The 10,972-nt window shown below is 35.4% G+C and overlaps 1 protein-coding gene across 4 annotated transcripts in view; it reads left to right on the plus strand.

Annotated features, from left to right (window-relative positions):
• MACROD2 (mono-ADP ribosylhydrolase 2) overlaps positions 1 to 7,417 on the plus strand; it is a 2,186,605-nt gene extending 2,179,188 nt beyond the window's left edge. For all 4 annotated transcript variants that reach the window (XM_081033481.1, XM_081033483.1, XM_081033484.1 and 1 more), the window contains one exon: positions 4,071 to 7,417. The gene's annotated coding sequence lies outside the window, so the exon portion shown is untranslated. The remainder of the gene's footprint in view (positions 1 to 4,070) is intronic.
• The last annotated feature ends 3,555 nt before the right edge of the window (positions 7,418 to 10,972 follow it).

Consider the following 10,972-nt stretch of genomic DNA (forward strand, 5'->3'; position numbering starts at 1 on the left):
TTTAAAGAAATTCAGTTCCAGGGAGGAGAAGGGGCTTGCACAGGGTCACTTGGTTGATCAATGGAAGTGCACATACTCCCAATATAGAATTCTTCGTTGACACTACACCTTCCCCAAACAATAGTGAGTTTCCAAACACAGTTGTCACAGAGAACAGTATGATCTGAGGAACTTCACTGATTCCCACAGAAATATTTATTCAGCTGAGTTTATAGAAACTATCTGGTAGTTCAACAAGAAGAAGAAACCTAACCTTAGTCCTGTGCAGCGTACCTTCAAGGAAATTAAAGAACTACAGTAAAATTGAATTAGAATTACAGAGTTCAAAGACACAATACAAGATTGTTTGTGGTGTGTAATTTATAAATGTAAAAAAATCAGGAATATCATAAATAACAATGAGAGAATCCATTAAAGAATCAATAGAACATTCTGTAACTGTGAAAATAATTTTTCAAAAAGTATTTGAGGGCATATAAAGATGGTTATGGAATCTGAATCTTTAGATCTAGAGACATATGGCATGCAGAGTATGGCTTCTAAGTTAGGCACTAAGAGGTCTTGTAACTTCCATTTTTGCTCCCTCACAATGCTTGCTCTTAGAATCCAGCCACCTTGTAAGAAGCTCAGGCACTTCTACAGAATGACAAAGGCCACATGGAGAGAGAGCCTGGACTGAGAGGTCATCTTTGATGTTCTGGCCCTAGTGGATACTACCTGGGGCAGATGAACTGCCCCGCTGAGGCCAGACCAGATTATAAAATCATGAAACATAATAAATAATGATTTTACCCACTAAGTTTTAGAATTGTTTGTTATGAAGCAATAGGTAACTGACACAGTGGGGGTAATTCAGAAGCCTCCCAATACAAATGCTTAAAATGAGAGATAAGCTATAAGAAAAATATTTCAAAATGCATAGCTCAACTGACATGAAAGCAAATGTGGCAGAAGTGAAGAGGACTGTGAAAGCCAAAACAATAATCTGATAAACTCGAGATGCACCGGCACTTTAGGGACTACAGATTTCTTTTTTTTTTAATTAAAGTTTATTGGGGTGACAATTGTTAGTAATGTTGCATAGATTTCAGGTCTACAGATTTGTTGTTAATGCAGAGATAGGTCCTATGGCTAGGGATTGGGTTCTAATGCCTACCTGGGACCTTGAGTCACACAAGGTAAGGAGTTGGAACTGTTACCTCTACATATATAAATCTGGGACTCCCACCTCCAGAAATTAACTTCTGCCCAGCGTGCAGCATAAGGGAAAGAAAAAGACTCCAATGATAAGTAGAAAACACAAATGCACCATGAGTTTGAAACAAATTTCTGCCATCCAAAGTCAAATTATATATTAATTTCTCTGTATATAAATGGAGAAATTAATTTAATAGTTGATTATGGATCAGTGTTATCCCTGCTGTAGGTAGCAAAATGGAAATGTAAAACTATCACTTGGAATTCCTACAAAAGAAAAAAATTCTGAAGATGAGTTCACTATTTTAAAATTTACAAAACACATAAGGAAATTATCTATCAAAAATGAGAGTTGGTGGGTAAAATTACAAAATTATTAGTAGCATAAGAACTTGAGAGAGCAGAATATTTTGAAGATTCTATAAAATAAATACATTTAAATGACAAAAAGATAAAAATCATATATAAAATGACAGGAAAAGAGCAACACTATGAAAAATTAATTAACAAAACTTTGGAAAAAGCAAATTAAAATGTAGTAATGTAAAAGACACATGAGGGGACATGAAGGATAAGAGAATAACCAAGATGTTTTGTGTTCACTAGGCATTCTACAGAGAGATAGTAGACTGTCAATATTTGTAAGGTAATGGCTGAGAATTTATCAGAATTGACAATAGTCATGAATTTTAAGTTAAAAGAAGAACAATAAGTCACAAGAAGGACTTATTTTTAAAATAAATTCTCACGTAGGCACTGCAGAACACCAAAGAGAAAAAAATTAAAGCAATTTGAGAGACAGGAGAGTTAACCTATAAAGAATTGGGTATTACACGGACAGCAGGCTTCCCAGCATCAAGAGTCAGAAGACAATGGAATGGTTGTGAGTCTTCAAAACATGAATAAAAATAATTGTCAATATAGAGTTCTACAGTAGTTCCATTATCATGTAAGAAATGGTATTTGCAGTTTTCAGGGGGAAAATCACTACTTAATCTCTTTAAAAGCTCCTCAATGTTGCACAACAGTTAGAAGAAAATTGAGCCCAGAGGAAAAAGCAGGGTGCAGGAAACAATTGTGAGCCAAAAAAAATGGTAAACACAAGGGCAAATCAAAATACATATTGACTATAAATTTATAATAGCAATTTGTTGATAGTTAAAAACAGGGTAAAACAAAATTACTATTTATGCACCTTTTATAATATACAAAGTAATACTACATACTTTTCATTATGTGTTAGCATGTTTGTAAATAATATGTTTGTAAACATATAAAAACATGTAAGTTTTTGATTCACATTGATATCAGGATTTGGTAATTTTGGGGAAGGAAGAGAAATAGTTTTAATTTATCTGTAAATAAATTAATTGATCTAAAACAGTTTAATTTACCTGTAAAATTTTATTTTTTTAAAGTAAAATAAAGATCACAAGGGAATTTGAAAAATATTAACACATTAAATCTGGATGGTGGATATATTCTGGGTATGTTATACTATCATCTGTAATTTTATTTATGTTTACAATTTTCAGTGTTAAATTGAAATTTATGATTATGTATATATGTATAAAAGATATAGAAAAATCCTTTAAGGAAACATTCCATAATACAGACGTTATTGTCATTGGGGGAATTACTCAGGATACTTTCCTCTCTTGTCTACTTTTGTATATTTTAAGTATTTTACATATACATACACACCTAAAAGAGTAGTTTTTCAAAAGGATTCATAGGATGTTATAGTAGAAAGTTAGCTCAGAGGTCATCTGCTCCAGTTCTTCTTTGTAGAGATATAGTCATTTATAGTGATAGAAATCAGATCAGTCATTGATTCTAGCAGAAGTGGGGTTAGTAATTTGAAAGGGAACTTTCTGGAACTATGGGAATGTTTTATATCTTGATAATGGTGCGAGTTAAATGTCTGTATTTTTTCAAAACAGATTGAAGTGTGCTTAATATCTGTGCATTTCCTTATATGTGGATTATACTTTATTTTTAAAAATACAAAAATATAAAGAATATAAGCTCTTCTAGGGCATGGTATCTTCTCAGAGTTCTCTCACAGGTGGGGAACACAGCAGATATTTAATAAGTAAGATCTCAAAGTGGTGGGATAACCATCAATGACTTTTGCAAATCAACATTATGTAAATTGTCATCATTATTATCTCTATGTTGAGCTCTGGAAACTAAAGTATATGAATGGGCCCGAAAAGGGAAGACACATCAATTCGAGTTTAGGTTTTTAAAAGAATACTTTGAAGAGCTGAGTTAATTGTCCCCGTCATCTGAAGCAAGTTGTCAATGTGGCATACATTTATTAAGCAGTGATTTATATGCTTTTTAAAGATACCCTATGCCATCAATTACATCTCAGATATCCAAAGTTCTTTGATAGTCAAATAAGATATTGCTATGCCTGTCTAAGGGGTAAGAAACATTTAAATGGCTGTACAGTGGTCCCCACTTATCCATGGTTTTGCTTTTCATGGTTTCAGTTACTTGAGATCACCCATAGTCCGAAAATATTAAATGGAAGATTTCAGATAATTTGAGAGACAGATCACATTCACACAACTTTTATTATAGTATGTTGTTATAATTGTTCTATTTTATTATTAGTTCTTTTTGTTTATCTCTTATTGTGCCTAATTTATAAATTAAACTTTATCATAGTATATCTGTATAGGAAAAAAAACATACTATATATAAAGTTGGGTACTATCCACAGTTTCAGGCATCCACTGGACGTCTTGAAAGTTATCCCCCCAAAGATAAGGGGTGACAATGATATTTTAAAGATATTATTTTAAGCCTGTGAAGGTGGCTTGTCATTAATCTAACAAATGGTTTCTCCTTTTCTTTGGCAGGGGCACAAGATGAAGCAAAGGAACAAAGAAATGGAAGTAAATGCCAGTCTTCAGCATTACAGCCTCTCCTGGTCCTGGGGAGAGTGGGAAGACAGCAGCACTGTCTGTGGAGGGTGGGGGTGGGGGGAGGCAAGTCCCACAGAAGGACGGGGAATCCTTTGCTCTCATTTCTCTAGCTGCATTTTGTTCTGTTTACTTACAGAAGAAGAAGAAAAATGTTTCCTGTAATTTGGTGGGGTGACCCACATTAATGCATCTTTCATGCTCTATTCCTGTAATTTCTGTTTTTTCTCTCATAACTGTGCCCTACGGTCATGGTTTAACACTCACATGTGTACCCTCGGCCCTATCTGCTTTCTCCGTTATTTCACAAAGCAGGTTGTACAGTGGTTTCTCCAAACACAGGAAGGAAGATGATTGTTTGATAAGCTACAGGAATCACCAAATTCAATTCCTGTATAATCCACAGGCAAAGATAGAAAATGGGCAACACCCTCAGAAATCACTTGGAAAAGGTCAGGATGAGGAAGGGAAAATTATATTTTCTTTAGGGATTCCCAAGGTACAGTTTTGTTCCATGTGGTTAATGGAGAATATGGAAGCAAGACTTAATCCAGAGCAGAGTACAGAGGTAAAACAAGAACGACAAGCCCTGACAGCCCTCTGGTCTCTCCATCATCAGCAGAACAGTAGAGATATTCTTCTTTGACACCGACTTTCAGTAGAGCTTGTTTGCTTCCTGATGTCTTTATCACGTGCTGTAGCATGGAGCCCCCCAGTGAGATGTGACTCTGTGAGACACCATTATAAAGGATAGCACTTTTCTAGGGGTTTTAGGTAAGAGAGGGGGCTGCAGCATTTAGGATTCAAACATATGCCTGTGAAATTAAAAGTTCTACTTGAAAGATCTCTTTATATATGTGTTTTTTATAAAAGAACATCTTATCTTTACCCAAGGTTTGATGGCCCACAGAACAGATTCTCATCTGAAGTTAGAGGCAATTAGAGGTCTTGTATGCAATTTTGGCTTACTGGTCTGCTTTTAAATGGTGTGGTTTGCTCATGCCAAGTCCAAGACTAATATGCTAGCTGGCTCCCTCTTACAGCAGACCACTGATTGTGACCTTTAAGGGAGCAGCAGTATTGATAAGCCAAGATGCCAGTAGTAGTGTGGGCATAGTGATAAAGTGCTCTGGAGGAAGTCAGAAATTGTTACAAATGTCTATCCCAGAGCCAACATGAACAACCACACTCATGAGGCAAGATGGCTGGCTGCTTCCCACAGCCTCCCTGCGTTCTAAGACCATTCTTCCCCACCCCCCACCCTGCCCCATGGAAACTGTTATCATTTCTTGCATATATTCTTAAATCCGTCTTCCTTATAAAGGCTTTAGAATATGAAGTTACTGATATAATTTTTCTTAGTAGAGAAAGAAAAGTAATGGATCAAATTGAGTATTTCTAAAATAAAAGGATGCTCTACTTCCTAAATATTCCATGAAATTCTTTAGTTTTACCCTTTCCTCTATGGAAAATTCACCTTTTATCTTCCTATTAGTTTTGTGTTGAGCTTTCTGAATTTATTGCCCCTCTGCATGGCTTATTTCATATATTGGAATCATCAGCAAGTTATATTTCTGCATATGTAATATGTTTTAACATTCTGGTGTGTTTTTTCTAAACTGCTCATCAACCTAACAGCAATGCTATTTAAGTGACCTCATGATTTTGGAACATGGCCATTTCTTCTGCCATTTATTCTAGACTCCTCTGCTGTCATTAGACATTGCTTTCTAGAAAAAAAAAAAAGAGGCTCATTTTAAATAATTCAAGAAATGATGCCATTTCAACACTGATAGTTTTTATATTTTATGTCATCTTTGTAACTTAATTGAAAGTCACCATCATTCTTGTGAAGTACTTGACAAATGCAGTCTGCTAGGAGCACATTTTCTTGTGACTCCCAAACATGAGTGTTACTCACTCTCAGCAATGAGTTACAGTTTAAAACATGAGGGAGGAAAGAGGGATAGAGACTTTCAATGGATAAAAATGAAAGAGACCTAATATCCCTGGAACAGTTGGGATGGGAATTATTTCAGTCTTGGTATCCTCCTTATCATCCAGGACAGTTGTTTTATTCATTCATTTTAAATGTGGGTGGGGTCGGAGTGGAAGGAAGTAGTTCTCTGCCTAAAAACTGTAGAAAATAAAAGTAATCTTTGTACCCGGGAAACTAAGAGAATGAGGAATAAACATCATTAGCCCCACTCCTGAATTTGTTTAAACTTCATTTGATGATTATATTATGTTTCATTTTTGTTTCATTATGCATTTTGATTGCTGTTGATTGGGTTATAAGACTTTATGCTTTAAAACAAATAATGAAGTTACTTTCCATTTTAACAGTAAAATATTAAAAATCTAGCTGTGGGCCAGATCGGAGACACCTCAACACAAGAAACCTTTATTTCACTGGCGCTGTCATTGCACAGACTGTACAATGGAAAATTTGAAAGCTGATTGTTTCTCCTGCACATGAATTCTGGATGTCAATTTCCAACCACACTACTGCCTGGCTATGTGGCATGAGGGGTTACAGGAGGGAGCGGGGGAGGAAAATAGCCCCGTTTTAGTCATGTTTGAATACTGAGGTTTGAAGTAGGCTTTCAACATAATAGTTCTAATTAAAAAGGTACTCGTTGTAGGAGAGACAAAGGGGCTTGTCCTCTAGCTGGTAACTATTCAGATGATGGACAAGTCTTCTTTCATAAAAACTTACAAAGGAGGCATCCGAAACACTGTCTGTAAGACAGGGTCACATGTTAGTCACCACAGCTAATTGTAAATCTTTCTATGAAAATCTGAAAAGCCTCTTTGTGAATTAATACAGCTCTGCTTGATGCACTTGATTTGAAATGACATTTCTCTGTATGTGGTGCATGTCGGCTTTGCTTTGCAAAATAACAAAGTTAGCAGAATATGTTTAATATATTTTCTCGGGGAATAGGGTTTTTATCATATGATTCATTAAGGATTTGCCTTACCCTGACATTTGTGATATAAAGGAAAATTTTAAAAAAGTAATTTTCTTGATCAGGATATGTTTTTACTTAATGCAAATAAATGTATTCTGTTGCTTGCAAGGAAAAAAAGAAACTGTCTCCTGATACCTGGTATAAACTGCTAAATAGAATAATACGTGCCTCTTATGTTCAACCAACATTTAAATGCTAGACTGCTTCTAAATTTGTTTGTTTCTTTTCATCTGTGCCATACACTAAGAAACTTAAACAACTGTTGCCTTCATACTATATTTGTTAGAGCAGAATACAAATAAAATTTGTTTAGAGGATAAGGTGGAATTATCTGTGTTTTGTGAAATTTGTTCCTTAATCATGAGTAATTCATAACTCAAAATGTTCATTTAATGTTACATATTTTGTTGCAAATATGTGTTTTTAACTGCTATTAAATCACTTTAACATGCCAATATTCTTCCCTTACTAAGATTAGTTAATGTTTTGGCCATGTTTTTCAAAATTTAAGCCATAGAGTAGTTTGTAGAAACGCAAATCTCAATGTATAATTTTTCTCTGAATACTAGATAATACTCATCCTGGAGGTAGCTTCTGAGGTGCAAGACAGAAGTTGTTGAAATGAAGCCAATGGATCCATGAACAGCAGTCCATCCTCCAGAACCCATCATCTATTACTAGAATTCTTTTGAGCTCCTTTTATAAGCCAATCACTGTGCTGGCTATGTGATCACCACAGCCATGATCCTCCTCAGTCCATTGTTGATGGACTTATGATTGAATTACACAATTGTGACAAGTTTGGCTATGGATTAAAGAAAACAACAACACTATGGAAAAATCTTAGTGTTCTTTTTAGAAAAGAAATCTATATTCCATGAAATTTGATTCTCTCCACCTCCTATAGAAGAGACACTGTCTTATTTGTTGTTCTGGAAGGCAATAAAGTCAATTCCTTTTATCCAAAAACACCAGAGATTTAATAGTTAAAGGAAAATAGGCTTTTTAAACTGTTGTACCAGAGGAGCATTTTCTACTAGTAAACAAGGTTTGGTAAGAAAAAAAATGTAGTCAGGACAGTCTTATGCTACAATGAGCAATCTCAACACAAATGCTTCAGAATGACGGTAAACAGAATTTGACATGATTCAAGCATGGCCAGATGCAATTTTTTCATCTACACACAATTTTCCATTTTTTTGTCACTCGTATGTTTCTCCCCCAATATTTCTGCCTTACTTCAACCAAACATGCTATTAAACATTGCTCAACTTTATTGGTGGTACTCAGACGGAAGGGGATAGCTGTTTAAGATGTTCTTGCCAAGACTCTGGCCTAGTTGTGGGGCTTTGAGAAACAAAGCACCTCCATTCCTTGGTTTGGAACATGGAAATACTACTACATTCCTTATTGAATAAAGTGCCAACATATTATATTTTGCCATTTGGAAAAGCACTTGGTAAATTATGACCATTGATTCTGCAGCAAATGGCCCTTCTTGAGCTCAAGAATCTTAACCAAAAGAATAAACAATCCTTACAGTTGGGGAGTAAATATGACATCTTATCTACTGAAGTGTATTTAAATGTTGCCCCTAAATTAAATACTTATGAGAATAAAAGAAAATTGTCTTATAAAATTTAGAGAAGTGGGAGATTTGCATTCTTAAAACGTGTAACACAAAATACACAATGTGAATCTTTTTAGGTAATTATTTCTCTGATATAACTATAGTGGATCTATGAATAAGAAGAAAGAAGGTGTATTTCTGTCTCTTTGTTAATATGCATGGAAGCATATAGATTTACAAAGAGATAATTATACCAGCATACACTTCCCTTCCCTGGGGGAGGAGTACACCTCCTTGCCCCAGTAAAATTGGACTTGACGATATAATTTGCCCTGTCCAATAATAGGTGGGCAGAAATGGCATATGTCACTTCAAGTAGAAGCTTGATGACTACTGCTCTTGTCACTATCATAATTATCAGTGACATCCTAGATAGGCTGCTCTGTCAGCATAAAACATGGAGTGAAGACATGGAGTTGAGTTTCAGGGAAGTCCACTTGAGAAGGTGACATAAACCTGTGTTTTGAGATTTGGATTCGATTTGTTACCCTAGCGTATTCTAGCCTATACTAACTGACATTTATGCCATCAAAACATTTAAATAAAAAGTACAAGAATCTATATGATCTGCTTCTCCAACCTCATCTCATGTGACCCTCAACTTGGCTCACAATGCTGCCAGAACACTTTTCATTCCTAGAACAAGCCAAATTATTTCCAGGCTCAAGGCCTTTGAAATTGAAAACTTTTCTTCCCATTCTCACTTGACTGGTAATTTGTCATCCTTGAGATCTCAGCTGCAGTGTCACTTTGTAGAGATGCCTTCTCCAACTACCCTATTTCAAAGTAGATCCCCCACCCCAACTTGTGTTTACCTACCTAATGCCATATTTGCTAGTTCAGAACACTTGCAATAATTTGCAATTGTTTATTTATTTATAGGACAGGAGAAAAAAATCACACACAATTCAGATGTGCAAAATAATGTAACTTTTCACCCCCAATAACTCACTGATTTGTTTCCAAGCCTCTATCCAACTGGTTAGAGGGGATTGGGGCAGGGCAGGGGGAATTCAGACAATTAAAAATGTCTCAGTTTCTTCCGTTTAAAATACTAATTTTGGGATAAAATCTACCTATCAAAATAATATGTACAAATTGTCAAAAACCTAGGAATTATCACAGGTAATATTCTCGATTTGTTTTCATTTCATAGTATGGTCATAATTGAATCATACAGCGCATTGTTTTTTCACTTGGTACCACATATGCTTTCTTGTCAAAAATTTTCCTGTCATTTAAAAATATTTCATCATATGGCTTAAATTTACATTATCACTTCACTATTCTATGATACTTGGATTACTTGATTTTCCCCGCTATTTTAAATAAATCACAATGAACACTTTTAGTCACAAATTTTTGTCTTTATTAAGGTATATTTCCAGAAGAAAATTGGCAGAGTTTATGAACACTTGATAGTTTTTACCATATTTGCAAAGCCATGCTGCCAGTAATTAGCCCACAACATGAGCTGAAAAGGCACTACAGCATGGCCCTCCTTATGGGCTCTATATGTCCCCCTTTTCCATGGGACTTATCACTTTCTAATATACCAGACAATTTACTTATTCATTAAATTCATTTTACAAAAGAAATATTGAAATCTCCCCCTGCTCTATGAGGAAAAGATAGGCTCGATGACGGCAGTAATTTTTGTCTGATTTGTTCACTGAAGAGCCCCAAGCATCAGAGCAGTAAGTACCTGACACTTATTAGGTGCTCATTAAATTTTTGTTAAATAATTAACGAAACTGCTCAATATTTTGATCTGGGAAACCCTTGGCAAATTCCCTTTTATGAGACTGGTGACCACCTCACTGGATTTTGTTCCTTCTTTCCTTCCTTCCTTTCTTTTTCTTTTTCCCTTTGTTTCTTTTCGGTAAAAAATGTAGAGAGGAGATGAAATTACACTGTGGTTATTAAACAAATTAACAAAGGCTGTACCCTATCCCAGAAGACAAGCATCAGAACAATGGGAGAGCTAATAATGTCTGCAAAATTACTGTGAAAACTCCTTTTGGTTCAGAAATTATGCCTACTCTCTATTGAATGAGAGAGAGAGAGAGAGAGAGAGAGAGAGAGAGAGAGAGAGAGAGAGAGAGAGAGAGAGAGAGACAGAGAGAGAGACAGAGAGAGAGACAGAGAGAGAGACAGAGAGAGGGAGAGATCTATTCATTAATCCTACCTCAAATAAAGCAAGGATTGTGTTTTGATGTTACCATGGTCTTCTT

The sequence above is a fragment of the Rhinolophus hipposideros genome (genome assembly GCF_964194185.1).
Source record: "Rhinolophus hipposideros genome assembly, chromosome: 22".
Lineage (NCBI taxonomy): Eukaryota > Metazoa > Chordata > Mammalia > Chiroptera > Rhinolophidae > Rhinolophus > Rhinolophus hipposideros.